The sequence below is a fragment of the Dasypus novemcinctus genome, chromosome 19 (assembly GCF_030445035.2).
Source record: "Dasypus novemcinctus isolate mDasNov1 chromosome 19, mDasNov1.1.hap2, whole genome shotgun sequence".
Taxonomy (NCBI): Eukaryota; Metazoa; Chordata; class Mammalia; order Cingulata; family Dasypodidae; genus Dasypus; species Dasypus novemcinctus.
This window is the reverse complement of record NC_080691.1, coordinates 6,858,366-6,872,634: the sequence shown is the minus strand read 5'-3', so window position 1 is coordinate 6,872,634 and position 14,269 is coordinate 6,858,366. Positions and strand designations below refer to the sequence as shown.

Sequence of the window (14,269 nt, the reverse complement as noted above, 5' to 3'; positions counted from 1 at the left end):
AAACACCTGCTTATCAAACCCAACAGCACAGTCTACACACCACGATCATGGGTTTTCTCTCCAGGTATGCAAGGGTGGCTCAACACCAGAAAATCAATTAGTATTATACAAATTAACAGAACGGAAGTTAAAAAAAACACCATATGATCACCTCAACTGATGTAGAAAAGGCACCTGACAAAACCCAGTACCGCTTTGTGATAAGAACACTTAGAAAATAGGCACAGAAGGAAACTTCCTAATATAACCTAATGCTGAAAGACTGAACTTTCCCTCTGAGGTCTGGAAGAAGACGAGGCGCCCACCACACCACTGCAGCGCGACACTGTGCTGCAAGTGCTGCTGGAGTAGTTGAGCCATGAAATTAAAGCTCCACTATTTGCAGATGACATGATCCTACCTATAGACAGTCCTGGAGCACAAGATCAACAATGCAAAAATCAGAACGGTGCTATACACTACTAGTGAATGACCCGAGGGAAAAAAAATCAAGATAGCAATTCCATTTACAACAGCAACTAAAGAATCAAATATTTATGAATAAATCCAATCAAGGATGTAAAGGACTTATACACAAAAGACAATAAAACTCGGCTAAAAGAAATTAGGAAGATCCAAGTAAATGGAAGGATATTCTGTACTCATGGATTAGAAGACTAAATATTGTTCATATGTCAATTCTACCCAAAATCACTTACAGATGCAATGCAACCCCAATCAAAATTCCAACAACTTACTCTGGAGAAATGGAAAAGACAATTATCCTATTTATTTGGAAAGATAAGGGGCCCCAAATGGCCAAAAAACCCTTGAAAAAGAAAAACGAAGTTGGGGGACCCACACTTTCTGACTTTAAAGCATGTTACAAAGCTACAGTGGTCAAAACAGCATTGTACTAGCAAAAAGAAATATATATACTGACCAAAGGAATTGAATGCAAAGTAATGAAAGAAACTCATATCTATGGCCAACTGAGGGAAACGGACTTGGCCCAGTGGTTAGGGCGTCCATCTACCACATGGGAGGTCCGCGGTTCAAACCCCGGGCCTCCTTGACCCGTGTGGAGCTGGCCCATGCGCAGTGCTGATGCGCGCAGGGAGTGCCGCCCCACGCAGGGGTGTCCCCCGCGTAGGGGAGCCCCCAAGCGCAAGGAGTGCACCTGAAAGGAGAGCCGCCCCGCGCCCCGCGAAAGAAAGTGCAGCCTGCCCAGGAATGGCGCCGCCCACACTTCCCGCGCTGCTGACAACAACAGAAGCAGACAAAGAAACAAGACGCAGCAAATAGACACAGAGAAAAGACAACGGGGGGGGGGGGGGGGGGGGGGAGGGGGATTAAATAAATAAATCTTAAAAAAAAAAAATATGGCCAACTGATTTTTGACGATACTGCCAAGTCCATCCAACTGGGAAAGAAAGCCTCTTCTATTAACATAAATGGAGCTGGGAGAAATGGCAATCCAAATGCAAAAGAATGAAAGGGGTCCCCTACCTCACACTACATAAAAAATAACCACAAATGGATTACCAAGACCTAAATATAATAACCACGACAATGAAAATGTAGGGAAGTAGCTGCAGAATGAATGTTGTTAGGCAACATTATACCCAAAGCAGAAGCTACCAAAGGGAAAGAGGAAAAAAAGGGGGACCTCATCAAAACCCAGAACTTCTTTGCAACAAAGGACTTCATCACAAAGTTAAAAAGACCAGCTACTCAATGGGAGAAAACATTTGGAAACCAGATTCCTGATAAGGACTAATATCCAGAATATATAAAGAAATCCTGTAACTCAATAATAACAAGAAAACCCAATTAAAAAATGGACAAAAGACTTGAATAGAGTTTTCCAAAGAAGAAATACAAATGGCTACAAAGCACAAGAACAGATGGTCACATCACTAGTCATTAGGGAAATGCAAGTCAAAATTACGAAATACCTTTTCACATCAACTACAATGGCCACTATTAAAAAAAACAGGAAATTACAAGTGCTGGAGAGGACGTGCAGCAACAGGAGCCCTCATCCCCTGCTGGCGGGAGTGGACAGTGGTGCAGCCACTGTGGAGGGCAGCCTGGCGGCTCCTCAGGAGGCTGAGTACATGACGTGGCAATCCTACTAGATCTATACCCCAAAGAATTAAAAGCAGGTACTCAGTTATTTGCACACCAATGTTCACAGTCAAAAGATGGAAGCAACCCCTTCAAATGCCCATTTCATGAATGGATAAACAAAATGGGTATATAACATACAATGAATATTGTTCAGCCGTAAAAAGGAATAAAGTCCTGATGCATGCAAGAACCTGGGTGAACCTTGAGGGCACTGTGGGTTGAGTGAAATAAGCCAGACACAAAAGGACAAATGTTGTCTCCCTTATGTGAACTAATATATACTGGAGTCATACAACAGCAGACTAACAGGCAGAAAAGGATAGTGAATTAGAAGATAGGATATGCAAAATCGCATGGATAGAAGAAGAGATAGAGAAAAGATTGGGAAAATTGAGCAGGGTCTCAGAGAACTGAATGACAGCACAGAGTTCACAAGCAAATGCATCATGGGTGTCCCCGAGGGAGAAGAGAAGGTAAAAGGGCAGAAAGAGTGCTTGAGGAAATGATGTCTGGAAATTTCCAACTCTTAGGAGGGGCATGGATATACATGTCCAGAAAGCAGTGTACTCCAAACCATAAATTCTAACAGAACTTCTCCAAGACACATATTAATTAGACTGTCAAGTGCTAAAGAAAAAGTCCTGAAAGCAATGACAAAAGCAATCCATCAGACACAAGGGATGTTCAGTAAGACTACATGCTGATTTCTCACCAGAAACCATGCAGGTGAGAAGGCAGTGGCATGACATGTTTAAGATACTGTAAGAGAATAACTGCCCCTCAAGAATTCTGTATCTGGTAAAATTGCCCTTCAAAAATGAGGGAGAGATTAAAATATTCGCAGGTAAACAGAAACAGGAAGTTTGCCAACATGGGCCCTGCCTTACAGGAAATACTAAAGGGCGTTCTGCAGACTGAAAGGAAAAGATGCGAGTGAGGCTGGAAGAGAGTGTAGAAATGAATGACATCAGCAGGAGTAACTAAAAGGTGAAGGCAGAGAGAAAATACATGACATATAAAGCCCACGGATAAAACGTTTGAAATAAGCACTGCCATTTCAGTAATAACACTGAATATTAACAGATTAAACTCTGCGAACAAGAGAGACAGATACTGCAGAATGGATTAAAACATGAGCCGTCTACATGCCATCTGCAGGAGCCTCACCTTAGACCCAAGGACACAAAGAGGTTGAAAGTCAAAGACTGGAAAGTGATATTCCACACAAACAGTAACAAAAAAAAAGAAGTGGGGTGGCTACAGGATTATTAAGGAAACAAGAGATGTAATATATGAACTAGATGTAAGATCACATATAGAACACTGCACCCCTTAAAAAAAAAAAAGAACACTGCACCCCACATCATACCTTCTTCTCAAGCTCATGGATCTTTCTCCAGGATAGACCATGTTAGGTCACAGAGAAAGTCTAAAGGAATTTAAAAAGACTGAAATGAAAGCTAAACGAAATACTCAAACAATCAGAAGATCAAAGAAGAAACTTCAAGAGATTTCAGTAAATATCTCAAGAATGAAAACAAGAACACAGCATGTCAAAACTTACAGGATGCAGCAAAGGCAGTGCCAAGAGGGAAATTGTTAAAGCCTATGTTAAAAAAAAAAAAAAGAACTTAATCAAAGGCCTAACTGCCTAACTGCACACCTGAAAGGACTAGAAAAAGAACAGCCAATCCCAAAGCAAGGTGAGGGAAACAAATAACAAAGAGCAGAAATAAATGAAATTGAGAACAAAAACAGGAAATCAACAAAAAAGCTGGTTCTTTGAGAAGATCAATAAAACTGGCAAACCTTTACCGAGACAGACAAAGAAAAAGAAGATGCAAATAATTAAAATCACTCTGGGAAAATAATTAATTAAAATAAAAAACAAGAGCAGGAACATCACCACTGACTCCACAGAAGTAAAAAGGATCATGAGAGGACACCATGAAGAACTGCATTCCAACAAGTGAGGCAGCGTGATGAAATGCACAGACTCCTAGAAACACAAGCGACCCGCACTGAAGAGGAAACAGAAGACTCAACAGAGCAATCACAGCTAAAGAGGCGATCAAGCAGCAAGAACCTCCCAACAGAAAAAGCCCAGGACCAGATGGTTTAACAAGAGACTTTCCCCAATCATTCCAAGAAGAACCGAAGGGGAAAAAAGCTTATGATCTTCAAGTGCAGAAAAGGCACTTGACAAAATCCAGCATCCTTTCTTGATTAAATACAACATACTGAAGGATAGGAATAGAAGGAAATTTCCTCAGCATGATAAAGGGCATAGATGAAAAATCCACAGCTAACATAATACTCAATGGTGAAAGACTGAAAGCTTCACCTCTAAGATGTGGAACAAGACAAAAATGCCCACTGTCAGCACTGTTATACAATATGTCTTAGAAGTTCTTGCTAGAGTTGTTAGGCAAGAAAAAGAAATAAAAGGCATCAAATTGAAAAGGAAGTAGTAAAAAACTTCCACTATTTGCAGATGACATGATCCTATATACATAAAGTCCCGAAAATCTATAACAAAGATACTGGAGCTAATAAATGAGTTAGCAAGGTGACCCAATACTAGAATAACATGCAAAAGTCAGTAATCTATACAGCAATAATGAACAATTTGAGGAGGGATTCAAGAAGAAAATTCCATTTATATAGCAAATAAAATGAAATATCTAGGAAGAAATTTAACCAAGGAGGTAGAGACTTGTACACAAGAAACTACGAAACCTTTCTAAAAGAAATCAAATAAGACAAATGAACGGAAGGACATTCCATGTTCATGGCTTAAAAACTAAATATTAAGATGTCAATTCTACCCAAATTAATTTACAGATTCAACGCAATCCCAATCAAAATTCCAATAGCCCTTTTTTGCAGAAATGGAAAAGCCAATTATCCAATTTGTTTGGAAGACTAAGGGGCCCTGAATAGTGAAAAATGTTGAAAAAGAACCAAGTTGGGAGGACTCGCACTACCTGACATGGTGCCAGCATGGTTCTGGCAGGACAGATTTGTTGATCAATAGAGTCTGCCTAAGACTTGAGAAACAGCCTCCAATATCTGACAAGGCTGCCAACTGGAACAGGAAAGTCTCTTCAGCAAATGGTGCTGGAAGAACTTGATATCCACATCCAAAAGATTAAAGAGGGCCTCTACTTCACACCTTACACAAAAATTAACTCAAAGGAGATCAAAGACCTAAGTAAGAGAGTCTGGATCATAAAACTCCTGGGGGAAAATAGAGGGAAGCATCTTCAAGATCTTGTGGTAGGCGGTGGTTTCAGAGACTTTACACCCAGGGCAAAAGCAACAAAAGAAAAATCAGATAAATGGAACCTTTTCAAAATTAAGTTTTTGTGCTTCAAAGGAGTTTATCAAATTGAAAAGGCAGCCTACTCAATGGGAGAAAGTATTTGGAAACCACACACCCAATAAAGGTTTAATAGCTACCATATATAAAGAAACCCTGGAATTCAATAATAAAAAGACAATCCAATTTAAAAATGGACAAAAGAGTCAAATAGACATTTCTCCCAAGAGGAAGTACAGACGGCTAAAAAGCACATGGACAGATGCTCAACATCGCTAGCCATTAGGGAAATGCAGGTCAAAACTACAATAAATTGGTACCATTCCACACACACTAGAATGGCCACTATTTAAAAAAATAGGAAATTACGAGTGCTGGAGAGGACGTGGAGAAAGAGGAGCACGCCTTCATTACTAGCGGGAAGGTAGAGTGCTGCAGTCGCTGTGGAAGGCAATCTGGCAGCTCCTCGGGAAGCCAAATACAGAACTGCCACAAGATGTGGCGACCTGCTACGTGGTATTACCAGGAAGAACTGAATGCAGGAAAGCAAACAGACATTAACTATCTTTAAAAGTAAGGTTACTAAGTTTATTTCTTCCAGAATCAATGTTTTAAAACAAGACATTAGTCCTGCAGGGATTTCAGCCAGTTCCGACTACGGGGGAGACCCTCACAGTGTCTTCCTTCAACTTCAATGTATAGCCAGAGGCTGATGCCCCGTCAGGCAGCAGCTACTGCCCTAACCAGCAGGAAGGAACCACAGAAGAACGACCCCTGCCCCGGCAGCCCCGTGACCGTAATAAGGGCGTGAGCCTTCGGAAGGGGGAGGTGAAGCAGGTTAGTGCAGGGTAATGGAGGAGACGACCCACAGCGTGGCTGACACACAACGTGGTCGGCAGACACGTGGCTACAAGGCCTCACTGGACCTTGGGTTTAACCTTGAGGTCCCAGTTTCTCTTTCCAAGACCTCTCCTTGGCCGTGGATATTCCAAAAAGGCCCTGCCATTGGCCCCACCACTGGTGGAGTAACCAATGACCGCTGTGGCGCACCCCTCATCATTAGCAAGGCGGTGGAACAACGAACAGTTCAAAAGGTGATCTCACGAGCACTCGAGCTCCCTCTGCCCAGAGGGGCCAGCATCAAATCTTGGAGGGTATTTCCGTCTTTCCCATTTCTCAGCAAGCTGTTCTTTCCCCTATTTCCCCCAAAATTCTTTTTACTGGCCTAAAAAAAAAGTGTTATATGTGACTCCTGTATTTTACGCCTGATTGTTCAGTAAACCAACAGCTACTCTTGAGGGGGGGAACAAACACCAAGAGACGCACCCCACGGGCAGAATCCCCACTGCCCCCCACAGCACACCGGCAGCACCACGTGCGCCAGGCCAGAGAGGCACCACGCGCCCTGCCACCTGCCCCTCCGCCTCACTTCCTGTCGCTTACTCTGCTACAGGCCTGCTGACCACTGTTCTACCAAGGCTCAGGGAACTCGACCTTGACCTTCAGGCCCCGGCACACAGTCCTGATGCCATCAGACGTCAGGAAGGTGCAGCTCGAGACAGAGACAGACAGGAACCAGGACAAGAAAAGGAGCTGAAGGTCTGAGCAGTCAGTTTCGGACTGCTTTCCTTCTGCCTCCACTTTCCAATGAGCCACTAGAACAGAGCTCCCCTCACAACCGCCATTTCCCCCCCCCCCTTTTTTTTGACTGTAAATTCCCAATGCCCTAAACCCCACCGCTTTGGAACACCTACTTGTCTCTGGTGTTGCCCAGTCCGAGACTGTTACACTGTTACCAAGCTCTCTCTGTTAGAGTGGCAGCTACGTGGGAACACGCCATGCTCGTCCCTGCCTCCAGGGTCCCCCTGGCGCCGCCTCTCCCAGATGCTGCCTTTGTGCCTTCAGACCCCCTGGCTCAGTGTCGCCGCCTGAGAACTTTCACACGGACCTCTCACACCCCTGTGTGCTCTGTGGAACCCCTCGTCCTTGTTGTCACCACCACCCAAAGTCGTCTTCATGTGAAAAAAAGCAAAACAGAGTTTCTTTTTTTTTTTTATTGATTTTGTAAAAATATTACATTAAAAAAAAATTATATGAGGTCCCATTCAACCCCACCACCCCCACCCCACCACTCCCCCCCCCAGCAACACTCACTCCCTTCATCATGACACATCCATTGCATTTGGTAAGTACATCTCTGGGCATCTCTGCACCTCATGGTCAATGGTCCACACCATAGCCCACACTCTCCTACATTCCATCCAGTGGGCCCTGGGAGGATTTACAATGTCCGGTGATTGCCCCTGCAGCACCATCCAGGGCAACTCTAAGTCCCAAAGGCGCCTCCACATCTCATCTCTTCCTGCCTTTCCCCATACCCATCAGCCACCATGTCCCCTTTTCCCACTCCAATGCCACCTTTTCTCTGTGGACCTTGAATTGGTTGTGTCCGTTGCACCTCTATGTCAGGAGGAGGCTCAGATTCCACATGGATACTGGATGCAATCCTCCTGCTTTCAGTTGTAGGCAATCTAGGCTCCATGGTGTGGTGGTTGTCCTTCTTCAACTCCATCTTAGCTGAGTGAGGTGAGTCCAGTAAATTAGATTGTAGGAGCTGGAGTCTGTTGACGCTCAGGGCCTGGCTATCCTATTGTCAGTCCAGAGATTCAAATCCCCTAAATATATCTTAAACCCCAACACCAACTACAATTCCAGTAAAGTAGGATGAAAGTCTTATGAAAAGAGATCCCATCTGAGTTCAGTTCCATCACACAGAAACACCAGCTCCAAAGAAGGGCCATCTGACATGGCAGTGAACCCCATCTGCCATGACCATAGAACCCGTGGGTCTCTTTAGCCCTCAAAGGAACCAACACCTGGGGATTGCATCCACTCCATCTGTCTCCCAGACTCTGCTCAGCTGTGCACAGGGGCAATCCTTCTGACAGCCTCCAGACTCTTTTTTAGAGACTCGTAGCCATATAAACTCATTTCTGCTTTCCATTTCCCCCTTACATTAGGTCAAACAGCATTTTAAAGTCATGTTATTATATGTAGACAGGGATATTCTGCTGATCAAAACAGAGTTTCAATGGCTACGAAATTTAAAATGGAGTTGGGAGGCCATCCCGGGGCCTCCCATCAGGCAGGACTCAGCCGGGTGCCACAGGCTGCCCTGGTGTGCACAGCCTCGAGCAGCAGCGTGCCTGAACCCCCACGCAAACCAGGCGGTGACGAGCTCATGTAACTGTCTGACTGAAGGACAACTGGAGCGGCCCTGGCTAACCCTTTCCTTTAAAACCCTGGCCTGGACATGCGACATAGGACACAGCCCAGCTGACCGCGCCCCAGAACTGCAGCCCTAAGGCCACAGTGCGCCCTGCTGCCTTCCGCCTCCTTAATCTCTCGGTTGACCTTCCGTGTTGCCAGAAACAGGACTCCAAGGCACCACCAGCCCCATCTGGAGCTGGTGCTGGACAGAGCCCCTCGCTCTGGCGTGTCCCGATGGCCCCCGAGTTCCTGGTGAGTCCTCTCACCCCTAAACTCCCTCTTGCCGGCTGAGGGTCTGGCCTTTCTTCGGGTGTCCTCGGTAAAGGGCAATCCAAGCATCATTTCTTTTGGTTTGAGCAGGTAACAGGTTCTGCTCCGGTCTGCTTGTGGCAGAAGTCCTTTGTGTTTGCCCCTTTTAGTAGACAAGGCTGGTGAGTACTCAAATGGGACCGTTAAAAACCCCCTTTGACACTGAGCTCTTTTTCAGTGGAGGACACTTCCCTAACCATCAGTTTGACTTCCGTCCTGACTAAGCAATCGAGTAATTACTTTGTTGAGGACACGATGGGAACCAAAACACTTCCAGCGCCCACTGCCTTTCGATGAGGGGCCTTGATTCCAAGAAGCAAGACTCCCGCGAAAAAACCAGGCAGCCCCAGAGGAGCTACATCGATGCGAAGTCGCCCACTGCCCTGAAGACAATTCCGTGCAACTGGGGAGCCTTAGTGCCGGGTCAGCCCGTCTGCCGGGGAAACCAGCATCCAGGAAAGGCCGTGCAGACCTCGCAGACAGGCCCCGGGCTTGGTGCGGGACGGCTCGCGGTCACAGCTGCCTCAGGAAGGGGTTCTGGTCCCTCTGAGAACACGGCCGGCGACCACACCAGCCATTCTAGGCTCGAAAATCACGCCTCACCTAACACCTTATTCCACTGCACCTGGCCCGCTGGAGAAAATCTTCAATTACAGTGACCACAATGGGGATCTTCTGACAGGCCTAAACTGGCACATCTGTATGCGCAGCGAGAAAATAGAGGCTGCAAAACTAAGTAACCAGAACTTATTTTAACTGGTATCTGGAAGCTTCTAAACATATAAGTAATTGTAAAATTGCCTCTCTTTAAGAAACAAATTAACAAAAATGAACAAAAACTAACAAAGACTTATGTAAGCGCATTATCAAGCTTGAAAATGGATCCAGAGCTCCTGGCCTGACGGCCCTCACCCTCCTCTCAGCCCCTCCTGCCCCTTCCTGGTCCTGGCTTAGCTGAACTCCCCCTTCTACAGCGATACGATTTCCCAAATCCTACTGAGGACCTGTCAGTTTTGTAAAATAATTCAATCTTATGACTCAGACTCAGGAGCCTGGATCTCAGACCTCCCCCACTCAAGTCCCAAGATGCTGCCGAAAGTCACGCCCAATTCTGCACAGATGAAGCTAAGTGGGAGAAAATCTCTTAAATGACTTCCAAAATGAAAAGCTACTGTCGAAATGGAAGCATTCAGAGGTCCTAAGGTCATACCTGAAGTTTTCCCCAAATTACTGATTAGAGAAAACTCCAACCATGTACCCAGAAACTTGATGAGCCCGTATATAAATACTGTAACAGGCTCGAAAACACCTCTCAGCACTTCTCAGGTCCTGCCCACATGCACTGTGAAAGTGCTAGCCTGTTTAGCTCTGCTTTGTAAAGGGCCTTTCAGAAGATTTAAGCGCCACTCTAAAACGTAAACTACTGAAACGGGTCGCGGTGGAACTTAGTGATTTAGTATAATTACTACCAACACCTGCAACTTCCCCGGAACAGCAGCAGCCCCCCAACGCGCTCTGCGTCTAAGGAAGTGCAGTGCCTGTCGCTGTGACTGCTGGGGCTGCCCTGGGAAACGGCAGAAGCGCGTCCAACTGTCCACAGCACACCTGTAGCAAAAACAGGTGTGCTACCTTGAAACACTGGAAGTGAGAGCTCCTGGCCGCCTTTTCCACCGGAAATCCCACCGCCTTCATCAACCCTCCACCCTGCAGGACAGACAACCCTAGAGGCGGGCGTCTCAACAAGCCCGGGAGGCTTCCAGCTAGGACCTTTACCAGGCACCCATCAATTTCTGGCAGTCCCCTCTACCCCAGTTCACCTTGTGGGAAGAAAGTTCCTCAAATTAGTCCAAGCACACACACGCTTCTCTCAAAAGGGGGGAATTAATCTGGAACCCTTAGAACCAGATTGGACAGGCCAGGAAAGGGATTTGCACGTCCCTGTCCCTATAATCTGAGAAGTAAAAAATAAAGGGCGCCCTCTTGCAGAGACAATTCCAACTCCTGAGCCCAGTCTCCCTGCCTCACCTATGCCTGCCCCTAGGCTCTCCCAACACCCAGCGTCAACTGAAAGGCTCTGCAGGCCTTGCACGGTCCTGTGGAAACTGGAGTCCTAATTTTCTTTGCCTGCTCTACCTTTGTATGCCTCATTTAAAGCTAAACAAACTGAACCCCTTCACTGGGATGAAACTAGTCAGAACTCCTTTAAGGAAACCAAGCGTCGTTTGCTCAGCACTCCCGCTCTGGAACACCCCAAGTACAGATTACCCCGTGTGTGGTTCTCAAGACCAGTTCCTCGCTCAAAAGCGGGAAAGCAGCACGGACCTCTAGAGATGACAGCCAGCAACTAGACACCAAGCCACGGGGCTTCTCCAGGGGACGAGGCCGCTGTGCAAGGCCAAAACTTCCAGAATCAGCTGGATTAATTATGGGATCTGCCTTATTTCTGTCTCTCTTTGCTGAAGCCCTCCCTACCAACAGAAACTTCCCACGGAATCCCCTCACTCTCCCCTCCCAAGGTTCCTTGTCACAACCCTCCCCTATGGTACTTCCCACTCCTTCTGACCCAGCGCCCCAGGGCTGCGAGCCTTAACTGTGAACCTCTCCTGCCCAATACCCAGGAGGCCCCGGTAGGGCAGCTGTTACCGGAACGCAGAAGGTTCCCCCCTACAGAGCCCAGGCTCCACCTGCTGGGTCTGCTGTCGCCTCCAACCTGGAACAGAGCCAAGTCCGTGCCGACCCTGCCTCAGCCCTGCACGCCGAGCTTCTTGCCAGGCAGGAGCAGCAGCAGCATGCACTGACCGTGGGCCAAGAGGAAAGCGCCGGCACCCACACGGCACAGACAGCATGCCAGCCCTCGTTCCATAAGGCTTTTAGAGAACTTCTGATAACCATCCTCTAAACTATGAAAATATACAAAGTGTTTAATTTGTCCTAAACATAATCCAAGAAAACCTTTCCATATCCTCAAGGATACTTCCCCTTAACTACTGGACATTTCGCAAATTGGCAACTGGACTTTATTCAGCTACCCCATCCCTAGGCTATAAGTATGTTTCGGTAATGATTTCCATGTACTCCCACTGAGACAAACCTTTCCCTGTAGACACGGTACCTTGCTACTGTCACAAAGGTGCTATTAGAAAAAATAATTCCAACGGGGGAATTCCCTCAGCACTTCAGTGGCCCAAGAATCCACTTCATAGGGCAGTTTATAAAGACAATAATGTAAAGTGTGGCCTGTTTTGCAAAATTCTCATTGTGCCTATTACCCCCAATCCTGAAGCTTAGTAGAAGAAATAAATGGTGCAATTAAAACTGAATTAGTGGAAGAGTTCTGGGAAATGGCGTCAGGCAGGGGGCAGCGCTCTTCTAAAACGGGAGGGAGGCAGAAGCCATCCAAGGGAGCTTTTTGGGGTTCTGCAGACAGGGCGCGTGCTGCCGGCATCATCCCGGCGGCTGGGGTCAGAAGACAGGGGGGCCGAAAGGAAAACCACACGGCATTCACCCCGCGAGGCGCAGGCTCGTGGGAACCTGCAGCTGAGCAGCTAACAGAAAAGGGAAAGGATATATGCCTCCCTCGGAAGAGGGAGGGGAGGGGAGAGGGCTGAGCGTGCTTTCTCTTTGACGAGTTTAAACGCATGGTCCACTCTGATCCCTGGTTCAAAATACCCGGTCAGTGACGGGCTGTCAGAGGCGCCATCTGCTGGCCAGCGGGAAACTGCAGAAAGGCGAGGCTGCTCCTGTCCTGAGCCCACCGGGGACCCCACCTGCGCCCGGTTAGAGGGTCTCTAGCCCTGTTTCCTTAACAGGGGAAGTCTTAAAATTTTAGAAAAAGTTGAACCAAGAATCAAAGAGCCACGAACCAAAACCAATGAACATGAGCGCGCACTGACCAACTGAGTAAAATCACCAATATAATCAGATGCCTAAACATCAGCAAAAAATTACAAGCCATACTAAGACAGGAAGAAAAGGCCTAGCCTAAGGAACAAATGAAAACTCCTGAGGAGACACAGGATTTAAGACAACTAATCAGTGATGTTCACAAAAATCAGCAAAATCAGCTCAAGGAGGTGAAGGAAACACGGCTAGAGAGGGAAAGAACACCACGACGACACTGGGTGAGCATAAACATCATTTTGAAAGCTTACAAAGAAAAGTAAGAGCTTATAGGAAAGACAAGATGGATGAGACTAAAGATGCACTGGACGTACATAACAGCAGATTTCAATTGCTGGGGAACAGAGTATCTGAACTTGAGAAGACAGGAGAAAAGAATGGAAAAAATTGGACAGGGTCTCAGGGAATTGAGTGACAAGGCAAAATGCTAATAAGCACATGTGTCATCGGTGCCTGGGAAGAAGGCAATGGCAAGGGGACAGGAAGAATATTAGAGGAAATAATGAACGAGAGCATCCCAACCCTTATGAAGACATAAACATCAATATCCAAGGGCAACGCACCCCAAACCGAAATCCACACAGACCTGCCCCGAGAAGCTCACTATTCAAAACGACAAATACCAGAGATAAAGAAAGGAGTCTAGAAGCAGCAACAGAAAAGCAAAGCATCACGTACAAGGGAACCACAAAAAGATGAAGTGCCAAACTCCAATCAGAAACCATGGAGGCGGAGGACTCCCGGGAAGAAGGCGGACTAGAATGACACAGGACTCTCTTCTCCAGAAAAATAGCTGAGGACAGGCTGAAAGAGCCTAGAGCAAGATCCTCTAGGGCTTAGGACACCAGGCGAAGCCTGGACACCACCCAGAGGAGAGAGGGACAAAGGAAGGAAGATGCGAGGACAGAACTGAGTAGAAAACCAGTGGCTCCTGCCACCGGCACCCTCCCCCCACTAAAGACACTTTAGAATTCTCGGGCCTCTGGGCCTGCGGCTACAGACGAAGGGGCCCAGGGATCCACCACCCCAGGAAAGGGGAGAGAGAGGGACAGAGCCCAAGGCTGACTCAGCTTCTGACCCAAAAACTGGTCTGTTTCTCACCAGCCCTTCCAGGCCGGGTGGGACACACGCTGGTTTGCCCTGGGAGCCAGGGAAGGACTGGAGAAATCCCACCCTCACAACCTCCCTCTTCTAGCTGGGACTGACTGCTGAGGACGCCCCAGGAAAGAGGACAGAGAGGGACACAGCCTAAGGCCAACCCAGCTTTCAACTCTCAGATCTGGTCTTCCGTGTCCCAGGAGCCCTTCCGGGCCAGGGGGCCGCGCCATCGTGTGCCCTGAAGCCGCAGCGGGCTGA

At 47.0% G+C, this 14,269-nt stretch overlaps 1 protein-coding gene across 2 annotated transcripts in view; it reads right to left on the bottom strand.

Moving 5' to 3' along the window:
* Nucleotides 1-14,269, bottom strand: part of DDX51 (DEAD-box helicase 51) — a 39,870-nt gene that overhangs the window by 7,764 nt on the left and 17,837 nt on the right. The gene's annotated exons all lie outside the window — the stretch shown is intronic.